At 36.8% G+C, this 14,185-nt stretch overlaps 1 protein-coding gene across 1 annotated transcript in view; it reads right to left on the bottom strand.

Moving 5' to 3' along the window:
• Positions 1-14,185, bottom strand: part of CNTNAP5 (contactin associated protein family member 5) — a 1,031,770-nt gene that overhangs the window by 509,512 nt on the left and 508,073 nt on the right. The gene's annotated exons all lie outside the window — the stretch shown is intronic.

Below are 14,185 nucleotides of genomic sequence, written 5' to 3'. Positions count from 1 at the left end.
TCTGTTATGAATATTCTTCCTATTTTAAAACAGAAGCAGAGTAGTTTCTATCATCAGGTTTATCCCAATACCATTTAGTGAGTAACCCAGTTTTTCTTCACTGCTATGAAATGTTACCTTCAGCATATAATACTTAAATCGTATGAATGCTTGAGTATATTTCAGAAAGATTTGTTCTCCCAGTGGAAATGTCTTCTTATATGAATAGCTACAGATTAAGCAAAGGCTGTTTACAGATGTCTACTTTTTCCCCCATAAATTCCACACTATTTTTAAAAATTATTTCTTTATACATTTATGATAAGAATTATTAACCCTGATGCTCATGTCTATTTTCTATTATTTTACTCTAAGATAATTATTTTATATTTTGCCTTTTTAATTTTAAAACTTAATTTCAGAATAATTTTATTTAAAATAGTCTATTGGAAGTTTGAGAATTAATATGGAATTTGTTATTTCCATGAACACATTTACTTAATGAAGAATGTTGTTTTTTAAATATTTCATCTTCTTATATAAGAATTCAGTGTCTTTTACTATTTTCAAAATATTTTTGGTAAGGCCTCTCACCTAAGGTTATTATTTTACTTTTCTCATTCACATATTCATCATCAACTTAATTCCACTGAATTTCAAGCTTTTAACAATTTCCACTGTATGAAATCTAAAAAACATATTATGCAAATATCAGATCATTATGCTATATGAAACCAGAGTAACATTATATGTCATTTATATCTCAATAAATTCCAGTGTAAATTCCTTGTTTTTTATTAATTAAAAATTTTAATAAGAAAATTATATGCCTTTCCTATTGTTTTATCTATCCAGACACGTGTATATTAAATAATATATTTTTTAGCTAATTTCATTGAACTTTTGAAGGTACTAATCATATGAAATACTTAAAATACTTTCCTCTTTTTACAAGCCAATTTTTATACATTTTTTGTTTCATTGTCCTCACCAAAACTTTCTAAAATATAGCCAAAACAACAATAAACAATAATTATGGTATAGAACATTAGGAAAAAAAATAAAAAAACAAACAAAAATAACAGTATTTTTGTATACTTCCCAGTATATACTGATTCTGATTCCACATCACATTAAACAGATACTTCTAATCCCATTTTCCACATAAATTATTTAGTTGCTTACTTATTATTTGTTTGAAATGAGGAATGAATGCTCAGTTTTATTCATTGATTGATGTTTCAAAAATTCATGTGACAGAATACAGAGTATTTTGCATTTAATCTGTTGGTAGGTTGAATTATATTAATAGATCATAAATTAATAGATTCTCTTTGATTGAACCACATGTATGTTCTATTTGCCTTGAAATACATGTGCTCCCACTTTAAATTGTAAATGAGTTTCAGCTCTAGTTTTCTTTTGCCAAGTATTTAGATCAAGTCTAAATTTGTCTTTCAGTAAAACTCTGCAAATTTTATCTTTAACTCTACTTAAAAATGATTCATAACTCTTGAGACATATTCTGGAAAACAAAAAAAAAGTGAGTTTGTCAATTCTAAAAATACTTTGTAAAAACATTGCTTCGATAATTTCCTTGTTGATTTATTGTAGTATTCCAATATTTTCAATTTGAGTCATTTGTATTAAAAAAGATTCATTTCCCTTTTGTAAATTGCATAAATCAAATCTGTAGGGTAAAAACAGAGTTGACTATTTGTTACTTTTATTTATTTTTTAGAACACTTTATTATGCTAGAGCAGCTTTTGTTTCACAGCAGAATTGAGAGGGAGGTAGAGAGTTTTCCCACATACTCTGTGCCCCCAAACATGCATAGTCTCCTCTCCCATTGACAAGAGCTTCCATCAGTGGTTTGTTTCAACTGGTAGACCTACATTCACACATCACAATCACCCAAAGTCCATAGCATATATTATGTTTTACTTTTGGTAGTGTACATTCTATGGGTTTGGACAAATGTATTATTACATGCATCCACCAGTACAGTATCATATAGAACAGTTTCACTGCTGTAAAAATCCTCTTTTCTTTGCTAATTCATCCTTCCCGCAGCCCCTGATTCCAATCCCTGGGAACCATTGATCTTTTAACTGTTTCAATAGTTTCACCTTTTTCAGAATGTCATATTGTTGGAATTACACAGTAAGTAACCATTTCAGATTGGCTTCTTTCACTTAATAATATGAATTTAAGGTTTCAAAATATCTTTATATGGTTTGAAAGTTCATTTATTTTTTTAGCATTGAATAATATTCCATTGTCTGTATGTAGCACAGTTTGTTTGCACATTCACTTGCAGAAAGACATCTTCATTGCTTCCAAGTTTTGACAGCTATGGATAAAGCTGCTGTAATCACTAATGTTGAGGTTTTGTGTGGATGTAAGTTATTATTCTTTTTATAATTTTAAATATATAATGAAAATTTTGTTCATATTTTGGGTCACCTTCAATTTGTGAAAAAAAATAATGTTCTTCTTCACTCAGCTGTGATTTAAGAAAACATTAGGGCAATATTCAAGAAAGATAAAACAATTTTTTAAAAAATTAAGTAGCAAAAAAGAAAAAGAAACATGTTTGAAGGACTTGGAGTAGAGAGTTTTTAAGTCAAACAGTAGGGAGGAGAGTATATATTACAAAATTGTAATTTCCCATTTCATCAAGGAAAGAAAACTCTTTCTAGTCTGGGTGGAAGATATTAGAACAAATTAGTGGAGACAAAAGTACCATAGATTACATACTGTGGGACCTGTCTTTCTGCTTCTCTTTGGGAGACTGAAACCTGATTAGTGAATGGAGTCAATGTGGATGAAGATCACAAGACAGATTTTGGAAAATGCAAGGAGTTATTTCTCCCCTGATTCCCACAACAGTGATGCCTGTAAGCCTGTTAAAAATGCTTCAAATTTATCATGGCCTCAGAGTGAAACTTAGCTGCAAGAGAGACAGGTTAGCAACAGCTATAGGAAGTAGCAGCATAGAGGTTTCTGAGGGTTGGTTCTTAATGGCCTGATCACTGGAGCACTGTATGAGGTAGACTGCTGAGGTCCCCTGGGCCATGAAAGCAGGATGGGGAATATGGATGGACTGAGGTCCTCAGTGAGTGTGTAAAGTCATACTAGCTCATTTGGAGGTCCAAATGTTCAGGTGACTAGACCTCACAGCCTGAAGCCATCGCAGGTACCATGGACAATGGCTACAGAAGCAGACACTTTATACCCATGCAAGGCTATCCACAAGGCCCCAGTCACTGATTAGTGCATGGAAATGAAAAGGAGGAGCAAGAAGAAACCCCATATAACTCAGTACATACAGAATAGTGCAGTAAATTTTAAATAGGCACTAACTAAATTTCAAATAGGCACTAACATTCTAACCTATCATCTAACCTATCATCAAGGTTAGATTTTTCTGCTACAAAGGAATCAGGGACTGGTGAATATATTAAATTCATGTGGGGAAAGAAGCAAAATTGTATTTCTGCATGTCTGAGTGTGAGTGTAAATTTCCAACCTGTTTTATATTTTAAATTTTTCGAGTAGTTGAGAATTTGAAATTATAATTATACTATTGAATTATAGATTTAGTTCATTAACAGATAAGTTAGAATGGAAAAACGTTTTCATATATTACTGATTTTCTTTCCTATGTCTCTAGTAGTAATTTTTCTAAATACTTCATAAATACTTGTAAGCTATACTTGTGTACTTTTAATTGTACATTACTAGTCATATCCCTTAAATCATTTGCATTTATAACTTTATCTGATTTATTATAATTGCAAGAACAAAAGTCAAAATCTTGCTTTAAATTATGTTTTTATCCAGCAAGTCACCCAGACTAAGATCACTGCTGTGCATGACCCGGGATGGTCAAATGATTATAGAAATTATTTGCAAAAAATGAATATTGATCATTTTTAAACTGTTCTCCTGCTTAGCTCAGCTGGCATCTTAGTTTCACTCAAATTCTGAACACTAGCTTTTCTCCTTGAACTCTGCCCATTAGATTACTCATCTAGCAAACGTAACTGGAAAAGCAATGACCACTTCCTTTAGCCTGGCTCCTGATCCCTGAATCCTAGAAAACATGCAACTCACATCAGGACAGTATCAGTCAACATCTAATTGCTAGAAATAAGCTTTTTTTTTTTTTTTTGCATTTGATTGACTATTTAGTATACATACATATCTGTTCCTTATAGGCATTTTAAATTAAGGGCCACAAAAATTGGTATTTGTTGTAGTTGTTTAGTCACTAAGTCTTATCTGACTCTTTGTGACCCCATGGACAGTAGCCCACCAGGCTCCTCTGGCTATGGGTTCTCCAAGCAATAATGCTATGGAGTGGATTGCCATTTCCTTCTCCAGGGTATCTTCCTGACCCAGGATTAATCCTGCATTGACAGGTGGATTCCTTGCTACTGAGCCATCAAGGAAGCCCCCAAGTAATTTTTACAACAGCTTTCATAGTTTTAATCTTAATTTTTATTTTCAACAGTACTAATTTTTCTATCTCTGCTTTAAGTTTGCATAAATTTAATTGATGTGTCTTTGTCCCAAATTCCAACTTTAAAAAAATAACCATTTTGGTGTTTTCTGCCATAAGAGTGTTAATTGCAAAGCACACATGCCTGGTGTTTGTTTATTAAGCAAATATGAGACTATTAACCATCTGAGGAAATTTAGAAAAATTTTAACTGTATTACTACAACCATAAGGATGATCAATTTTGCTTTGTTCTATTGTTCTTACTAATTTTTGATTATTTCCTCTTTTATGATTTTTGCTATGTAGACTGTGTAATGTTTAGACTTTTTAAAAAATTGACTTAGAAAATAATCCCTAGTACATGGATGCAATTGCAAAAATGACAGAATGATCTCTGTTCATTTCCAAAGCAAACCATTCAATATCATGGTAATCCAAGTCTATGCCCCGACCAGTAACACTAAAGAAGCTGAAGTTGAGCAGTTCTATGAAGACCTACAAGACCTTCTAGAACTAACACCCAAAAAAGATGTCCTTTTCATTATAGGGGACTGGAATGCAAAAGTAGGAAGTCCAGAAACACCTGGGGTTACAGGCAAATTTGGCCTTGGAGTATGCAATTGAGAGGGTAACAGGCAGGAAGGCCAGGGGTCTCCAAACAGAGGAAATAGCCTGCAAGTGTCAGACATTTTTCTCTCTCTTGAGCACCAGGAGGAAACAAACTAGTGATATTTTTTCCTTCTCTATACAAATTTAAAAGGTTTCTCTTAAAATACAGTGTTTCCATAATGACACCTGGTTTCACCTGAAGTTAACTATTCACAAACCTAGAGATAACCAATGCCTTTTTCTTATGGAAATACTTGTCTTAAGCTATGCTAATGTACTATGCATTTATCCCAAACTCTATCTTCAAGTCAGTTCCACCTCTTGGCTCACACTTTATCTTTATCATACTTGATAAACCAGTATGTTATACTCAGATATTGTTCCCCTAATCTATGTAAATGAAACTACATGTATGGTGATCTGCCCTTCTTCAGGATTCAAGTTAATCATTTTATGGCCCAGGATAAACTATTTGGTGCCAAGATTATTCCAAAATGCATGTTATGGGTGAGGGGCCTGGTGCCATTCTGAATTTTAAGACATTCCTTTCTTTCATTAACAGACTGCTAGTGACTATATAACATCCAGCTGAAGACTAGCAGGAGAGCACTCTTTCTGCCCCCTTCTGATGCCTATGTCAGAGGCTTTCTCTATCTCCTTTATACTTTAATAAAACTTTATTACACAAAAACTCTGAGCAATCAAGCCTCGTCTCTGGCCCTGGATTGAATTCTTCCCCTCCGGGGACCAAGAATCCCGGCGTCTTTGCGTGATTCAACAACAACCTTTCAGAAGGAAGCAGGGCAATGGTCAATAGAGTTCTGCCAAGAGCACACACTGGTCATAGCAAACACCCTCTTCGAACAACACAAGAGCAGACTCTACACATGGACATTACCAGATGGTCAACACCAAAATCAGATTGATTATATTCTTTGCAGCCAAAGATGGAGAAGCTCTATACAGTCAGCAAAAACAAGACCAGGAGCTGACTGTGGCTCAGACCATGAACTCCTTATTGCCAAATTCAGACTGAAATTGACGAATGTGGAAAAAACCACTAGACCATTCAGGTATGACATAAATCAAATCCCTTATGACTATACAGTGGAAATGAGAAATAGATTTAAGGGACTAGATCTGATAGACAGAGAGCCTGACTGAAGAACTATGGACAGAGGTTCGTGACATTGTACAGAAGATGGGAATCAAAACCATCACCAAGAAAAAGAAATGCAAAAAACCAAAATGGCTGTCTGAAGAGGCCTCACAAATGGCTGTGAAAAGAAGGGAAGTGAAAAGCAAAGGAGAAAAGGAAAGATAAACCCATTTGAATGTAGAGTTCCAAAGAATAGCAAGGAGAGATAGAAAGCCTTCCTCAGCAATTAAAGCAAAGATATAGAGGAAAACAGTAGAATGGGAAAGACTAGAAATCTCTTCAGGAATTAGAGACACCAAGGGAACATTTCATGCAAAGATGGGCTCAATAAAGGACATAAATGGTAGGGACCTAATAGAAACAGAAGATATAAAGAAGAAGTGGCAAGAACACACAGAACTGTACAAAAAAGATCTTAATGACCAGATAATCATGATGGTGTGATCACTCAACTAGAGCCAGACATCCTGGAATCTGAAGTCAAGTGGGCCTTAGAAAGCATCACTATGAACAAAGCTACTGTAGGTGATGGAGTTCCAGTTGAGCTATTTCAAATCCTGAAAGATGATGCTGTGAAAGTGCTGCACTCAATATGCTAGCAAATATGGAAAACTCAGCAGTGGCCACGGGACTGGAAAAGGTCAGTTTTCATTCCAATCCCAAAGAAAGGCAATGCCAAAGAATGTTCAAATTACCACACAATTGCACTCATCTAACATGCTAGTAAAGTGATGCTTAAAATTCTCAAAGCCGGGCTTCAGAAATACATGAACCGTGAACTTCCAGATGTTCAAGCTGGTTTTAGAAAAGGCAGAGGAACCAGAGATCAAATTGCCAACATCCGCTGGATCATGGAAAAAGCAAGAGAGTTCCAGAAAAAACAACTATTTCTGTGTTATTGACTATGCCAAAGCCTTTGACTGTGTGGATCACAATAAACTGTGGAAAATTCTGAAAGAGAATGGAATACAAGACCACCTGACCTGCCTCTTGAGAAACCTGTATGCAGGTCAGGAAGCAACAGTTAGAACTGGACATGGACCAACAGACTGGTTCCAAATAGGAAAAGGAGTACATCAAGGCTGTATGTTGTCACCCTACTTATTTAACTTATATGCAGAATACATCCTGAGAAACGCCAAGCTGGATGAAGCACAAGCTAGAATCAAGATTGCTGGGAGAAATATCAATAACCTCACATATGCAGATGACACTACCCTTACGGCAGAAAGTGAAGAAGAAGAAATTAAAGAGCCTCTTGATGAAAGTGAAAGAGGACAGTGAAAAAGTTGACTTAAAGCTCAACATTCAGAAGACTAAGATCATGACATCCAGTCCCATCACTTCATGGCAATTAGAGGGGGAAACAGTGGAAGCAGTGTCAGACTTTATTTTTCTGGGCTCCAAATTCACTACAGATGGTGATTGCAGCCATGAAATTAAAAGATGCTTACTACTTGGAAGGAAAATTATGACCAAACTAGACAGCATATTGAAAAGCAGAGACATTACTTTGCCTACAAAGGTCCATCTAGTCAAGGCTATGGGGTTTGTATGGGGTCATGTATGGGGTCATGTCTGGATGTGAGAGTTGGACTCTAAAGAAAGCTGAGCACAGAGGAATTGATGCTTTTGAACTGTGGTGTTGGAGAAGACTCTTGAGAGTCCCTTGGACTGCAAGGAGATCCAACCAGTCCATCCTAAAGGAGATCAGTCCTGGGTGTTCATTGGAAGAACTGATGTTGAAGCTGAAACTCCAATACTTTGGCCACCTGATTCGAAGAGCTGACTCATTTAAAAAGACCCTGATGCTGGGAAAGATTGAGGGCAGGAGAAGGGGATGTCAGAGGATGAGATGGTTGGATGGCATCACTGACTCAAAGGACATGGGTTTGGGTAAACTCTGGGAGTTGGTGATGGACAGGGCGGCCTGGCGTGCTGTGGTTCGTGGGGTCGCAAAGATCTGGACACGACTGAGCAACTGAACTCACTGACTGATGGTTATCTAACTTTTTAGACTACAGTTTTGGGTTATTGTCTAGGAAGCCCAGATTTTTTTTTGTTCAATCCCTACTTGCTTTGAATTTTGATTACTAAAGCTATTGTCATGGGCTTCACAGGTGGCACCAGTACTAAAGAACCTGCCTGCCAACATAGGAAAGGTAAGAGACAGTGGTTCAATCTTGGGTCGGGAAGACCCCCTGAAGGACATCCCCTGGAGGAGTGTGATAAAATGAAATTACAGGATGATACTCTGTAATCTGTATTAAAACTATTTCACCAATAACTCAAGCACAAGTAGAGTTTACTGAATTTCAAGAGTTACAAGCACCAGGAAAGGGTATTGGTAAAGCTATTAAAAACAAAACAAAGCAACAACAAAAACACCTGAGGAGTTCACAGATGGTGCTAGTGGTAACAAATCTGCCTGCCAGTGCAGGAGACATGAGATGCGGATTCTGTCCCTGGGTCAAGAACATCCCCTGGAGGAGGGCATCGCAACGTACTCCAGTATTCTTGCCTGGAAAATCTCATGAATAGAAGAGCCTGGTGGGCTACAGTCCACAGGGTAGCAAGAGTCAGATACCACTGAAGTGACTTATCACACACACAAGCTACTATTACTATTATTAATTAATCTGCCCATATATTTTTCCACTTTGAAACACTTTTTAAAGGAAATTCTATTTTGTGGCAACTTGTTACAAAATTGCATAAATTTGTATCAGCTTTCACAGGGAAATGGTTAAAATCACTGTCTCTGGAGCTTCTCTTGCCGGAAATAAACCCAGATCTTTCTAGTACTTTCTATAGGACCTTGGGCAAAATACCTAACTGTTATGAGATTAATTTTCCTTTTACATAAAATGAGGATAATGATAATACTGATCTCATATAAAAAATATAGCTTGATTGGATTAATATGAGAATTAAAAGGCTTCCTGTCAAGGGTCAAGCACTTACTATACAGCATGAGGAACTGTATTCAATATGTAATAACCAACAATAGAAAATAATCTGGAAAAGAATTCTGAAAAAGGGTACACACACCCCTCCCCAACACCCACGTATAAAATTTTCCTGTACATCTTAAATTAACACACTATAAATCAACTATATTTCAAAAAAAAAAACACAAGATCTCCTACCCTGAGGCCTTCTGAAGGATTCTTGGCATATTACCTTCGCTGTTTGCAGAATTGTCCTTCCCAGCAGCAACACTTCAATTAAGAGGTTCTTCCAAAATGGTACTTTGCAATTTTATTTTCAACAATTTCTGAATAAAAGCTATATGGATACTAACTTTGCTAATATTTTGCAGTCTGAAGCTTGAAATATTTTATATGGATATTTTACTTCAATAGCAATTAAACTAAGTAACGTCTCTCCCACATCCTGTAGAAGTTTCCTTCTGGTTTTTAGATTTTCAGAACACTGGAACCAGATATATTGTGTCTGTCTTTGAAAAGGACCTTTGATCCTTTATAGCTTCATATTTATTTGAAAGGGGGAACAAAAGAAAGGAAGAGAACTTGCTAGAACTAGCTGATGAGTATCTATTTTCAACTTTCAATTTTTTTTTTTTTTTTTTTTAATTTAGGAAAACTAGTCACTGCACAGTTGAATGTGAAATGTGTGTCACCTTTTCTTTGGGTAGGAGGTACATTTCAGCCTCACGGTCTTCAGCATTCTCCTAATTCAGTCAGCATTCTTTAAAGTACTGTTTACTTTTGTTTATTTGATTTCCTAGATATCTATCCTAGAAAGATGGAGCCTTTCTCAGTTATTTCAGTGGCTGTGTCATACATTCTTTTTACCGTCTCACAATATATCACCATTTTGTTTGTAATTACCTACGTAAAATTCCCATGGTCGGAGGACCTGACAAGACTGAGAGTTGGACACAACTGAGCACACACACACACTTCCTTCAAACTTGAGTCTTCTTGAATTAATCTTTGTTTTTAAGCCAACCCTGGTTGTATGGTACAAATGTCTTCATTCACTGTTTTGATTGTCTAGGGTGAACTTGATAGGATTTTGCTTTTCCATTCAGACTTGAGCACATTTCATCATGAGGGTCAGAGGGGAAGATATTGATGGTATTGAGTCTTTCATGACACATCATTTGAATGAAGAAGAAAGGCTTTCAGTATATATGTCAGAAAGCTGCAAATTCAGCTTCCTCTACAACATGGGCTCCTATAACACAGAATAGTTGTGATACTGTAAGGGAACCAGATGCCCTGAGCTAGTTCTTTCCAGATAGCAACATGACAAATTCACTTTTTTTCTTGTTGTTGTTAAGTCCTGGCTTAAATGACATTATCTCAACAATCCCTGAAAGTGAAAGTGAAAGTCTCTCAGTCCTGTCCAGCTCTTTGGGCCCTATGGATTATACAGTCCATGGAATTCTCCAGGCCAGAATACTGGAGTGCGTAGCCTTTCCCTTCTCCAGGGGATCTTCCCAACCCAGGGATAGAACCCAGGTCTTTGCATTGCAGGCGGATTCTTTACCAGCTAAGCCACAATTAATATGTTTAACATTGCAAACTGTTTTCCTAATCTTTGAACTCCCAACCCCATTACCAACATCTATTTTTGTTATTCTTTCCATAGCCTTTGTTATCTTCCTTCTTACTGTGTAATTCACTAACTTGTTATGGGCATTGCTTATAGATTGTCTCTCCTGCTACAACACAAGCATCACAAGGGTAGGTGTTTGTTCTTTTTATTAACATATTCCTAGCACTTAAAATGAAGCCTGATACATAATAGACACCAAATAAATATTTGTTGAGTATTTTGGTATATCTCTCTAAAAAAAGAGTTTCTCAAGGACATGGAACACATCTTGTCTATTTTTGAATATTTAAGGCAAGAGGTATAATTCAAACATAACAGATTTAGCAAATATTTGTTTTCATACAAAAGAGAACACTAGCAATTTACTTCTAAAATTGTTTTACCTTATTGTCCGATTATCAATGTGACTGCTTTCATTTCTTACTTTTCTTATTTGTTTGTGCTTGGAAAATTGCATGTTGAGCCTTTTATTGTTCTTAGTGGTCAAGAAAACCAGGTGTTAGATTGTACAGTTTCACTTACAGTCTGAATATCTTGGTCCATCTGGAAACCTGATGAGTTTTCTGATGTCACAGTTGGGCTCCAACTGGTTGAATCCCAAGAGAAAGCTTGCTTTGATGTTAAATGTATGAGGCCCTGGAAACTGCCACTCTGTCTTCCTTTGATCTCATTCCTCTTCTTTTGTCTGGCATTTACTTGTCTTTTTTTCCATCTTTGATGTTACTTCTCTAGCAATGAGTTCCTTCCTCTTTACTGTTTTTTTCCTCTGGCTCTGTTTGAATTTGAGAGTCTTCTTGTTCTAAAGATTCCTTTTTCTGTCAGACTTGGATTTCTGATACATTTGAAGTTTCTCATTAGTGAATATTTGTCTCACTTTTGTTCTGATAGCCTATTTTGTAATGGAATGTCTGTGAAAAAGGAACCAAACAGCTGTCTTTTTTTTTTTCGTGCTTTAAAACTTGCACTGGCTTAGTGTTTGTTAAACATCGAGATCATGGCCCTTCTGGAGGAAGGCTGTCAAAGGTGCATGAGTTTCTGCCATTTCAAAAGAGACTAGAGAACCCAATTTTCTTGTGGTGTCTCTTGATTTTTAAACATTGGCCTGAATTCAAATAGTTAAAAAAGAAAAATGCCAAATGGGCCAAATGAGATGAAAGAAAGTGAAAATGAAAGTGAAGTCGCTCAGTAGTGTCCGACTTTGCGACCCCACGGACTGTAACCTACCAGGCTTCTCCCTCCATGGGATCCAAATCTTTTTCAGTGTGACCATTTTGTGGCTTCTGCTCTACTGTCTGATTTGATCAATGGCTCAGGTGGGAACTTCTTGGGAACTTCCGATCTCTATTTACTTTTGAAGGGCTGCAGTGCAAATGGTCTCTTATTTTTGTCCCCACTTTGAGAGGAGGTGATTGGTAACATTTTCAGTTCTTTATTGCTTCCATATATAAACTACTGTTTCACAAATTATTTCAGCAAAGTACAGGTGTCCATTTTTGTTTTGGTAAGGAAAAAAAAAGTCATATCTGACCCAGACGCAGCCCGGTGTTGAATAGAAAGAAACATTGATCCTGAAAGGCCTCCTTATTTACATAAAGCACCTCATTCATGGTCACACTTCCTGCCTGTGTTCCAGATTCACAGTTATCCACCTTCATGCTGGCTTTGGCTCCTGACCAAAATTCAGCTGTTTCCCCTTAACACTTCAGTTGAATCTGCCTTCAGCATCTCTCTTGGAAAACATTTTAAGTAATAATAATAGTGGTATTTCAATAGGCACATGGAAATGTGCTCTATATCACTAATAATTAGAGAAATGCTAATCAAAACTCCAATGTGGCATCCATTCACATCAGTCAGGATGGCTAACATCAAAATGTCTACAAGTAATAAATGCTAGAGAGGATGTGGAGAAAAGGGAACCCTGCAGCCATTGTGGAGAATAGTATGGAGAGTCCTTAAAAAACTAAAAACAGAGTTTCCATATGACTAAGGTGTCCTACTCTGGGGCATATATTCAGAGAAAACTATAATGCAAAAAGGAACATGCACCCCAACTTTCATAGCGGCACTATTCACAATAGCTAAGACATGGAAGCAACTTTATCAATGGATGAATAAATAAAGATGTGATATATATGTATATATATCCAGTAGAATACTACCGTGCCATAAAAAAGAATGAGGCATTGCCGTTTGCAGCCACAATGATGCAACTAAAGATTATCATATTAAGTCAGAAGGAAAAAGACAAATACCATATGATACCACATATATGTGGAATCTAAAATATGACACAAATGAACCATCTGTGAAACACAAACAGAATCCACGGACACAGAGAACAGACTTGTGGCTGCCAAGGGGGAGGGTCTGGGGGAGGGTTGGAGTGGGATGTTGGGGTTAGCAGACGCAAACTATCACACAGAGAATGGGTAAAAAACAAGGTCCTATTCTATAGCGCAATGAGCTACATTTGGTATCCTATGATAAACCATAATGGAAAAGAATATTTAAAAAGAATACATATATATGTCTGTATAGCGGTAATTAACACAGCATTGTAAATCAACTATATTTCAATTAAAAAAAAAAGTCTCATTTACTGACTAGTTTCATATATTGGGCCCTAAGCTTAGAGTTGGACTGCAAGGAGATCCAACCAGTCCATCCTAAAGGAAATCAGTCCTGAATATCCATTGGAAGAACTGATGCTGAGGCTGAAACTCCAATATTTTGGCCACCTGATGTGAAGAACTAACTCATTGAAAAAGACCCTGATGCTGGGAAAGATTGAAGGCAGGAGGAGAAGGGAATGACAGAGGATGAGATGTTTGGATGGCATCACCAGCTCTATGAACATGAGTTTGAGTAAGCTTCGGGAGTTGGTGATGGACAGGGAGGCCTGGCATGCTGCAGTCCATGGGTTCACAAAGAATCAGAGACAACTGAGCAACTGAAGTAAACTGATGCTTAGCGTTTGCTTTCACTATTTTTTATCCAACTCTTAAGTTAGATATTGCTATTTGCTCCACTTGAAAGCTAAAGAAAATGATGGCATACAGAGGTTTAGCAGCTTGACTGAGGTCTTACAGTCAACCCATCCAGTCCTTCCATCTGGAGTTCCATGTCTTCACCATTATATGCATGGCCCCCCCCCCGCCCCGCCAGCTACTTCTATTTCTGGTCCATCAAGGAACCCACTCCGTGAATCATCACCGGGACAGGTTGAATGACTGGTTTGGTTGGCCTGAAAGCTTCTCATTTTTTAAACTAAAAGTCCTAGGCTCACTGACACAGTGTGCCCCTATCCTAGGCAGACTGGTGCATACTTGGTGAGCCTT

Source organism: Bos indicus, chromosome 2 (genome assembly GCF_029378745.1).
Source record: "Bos indicus isolate NIAB-ARS_2022 breed Sahiwal x Tharparkar chromosome 2, NIAB-ARS_B.indTharparkar_mat_pri_1.0, whole genome shotgun sequence".
NCBI lineage: Eukaryota > Metazoa > Chordata > Mammalia > Artiodactyla > Bovidae > Bos > Bos indicus.
Note: the sequence above shows the minus strand (reverse complement) of the source record. Positions and strands in the feature narration are given on the sequence as shown.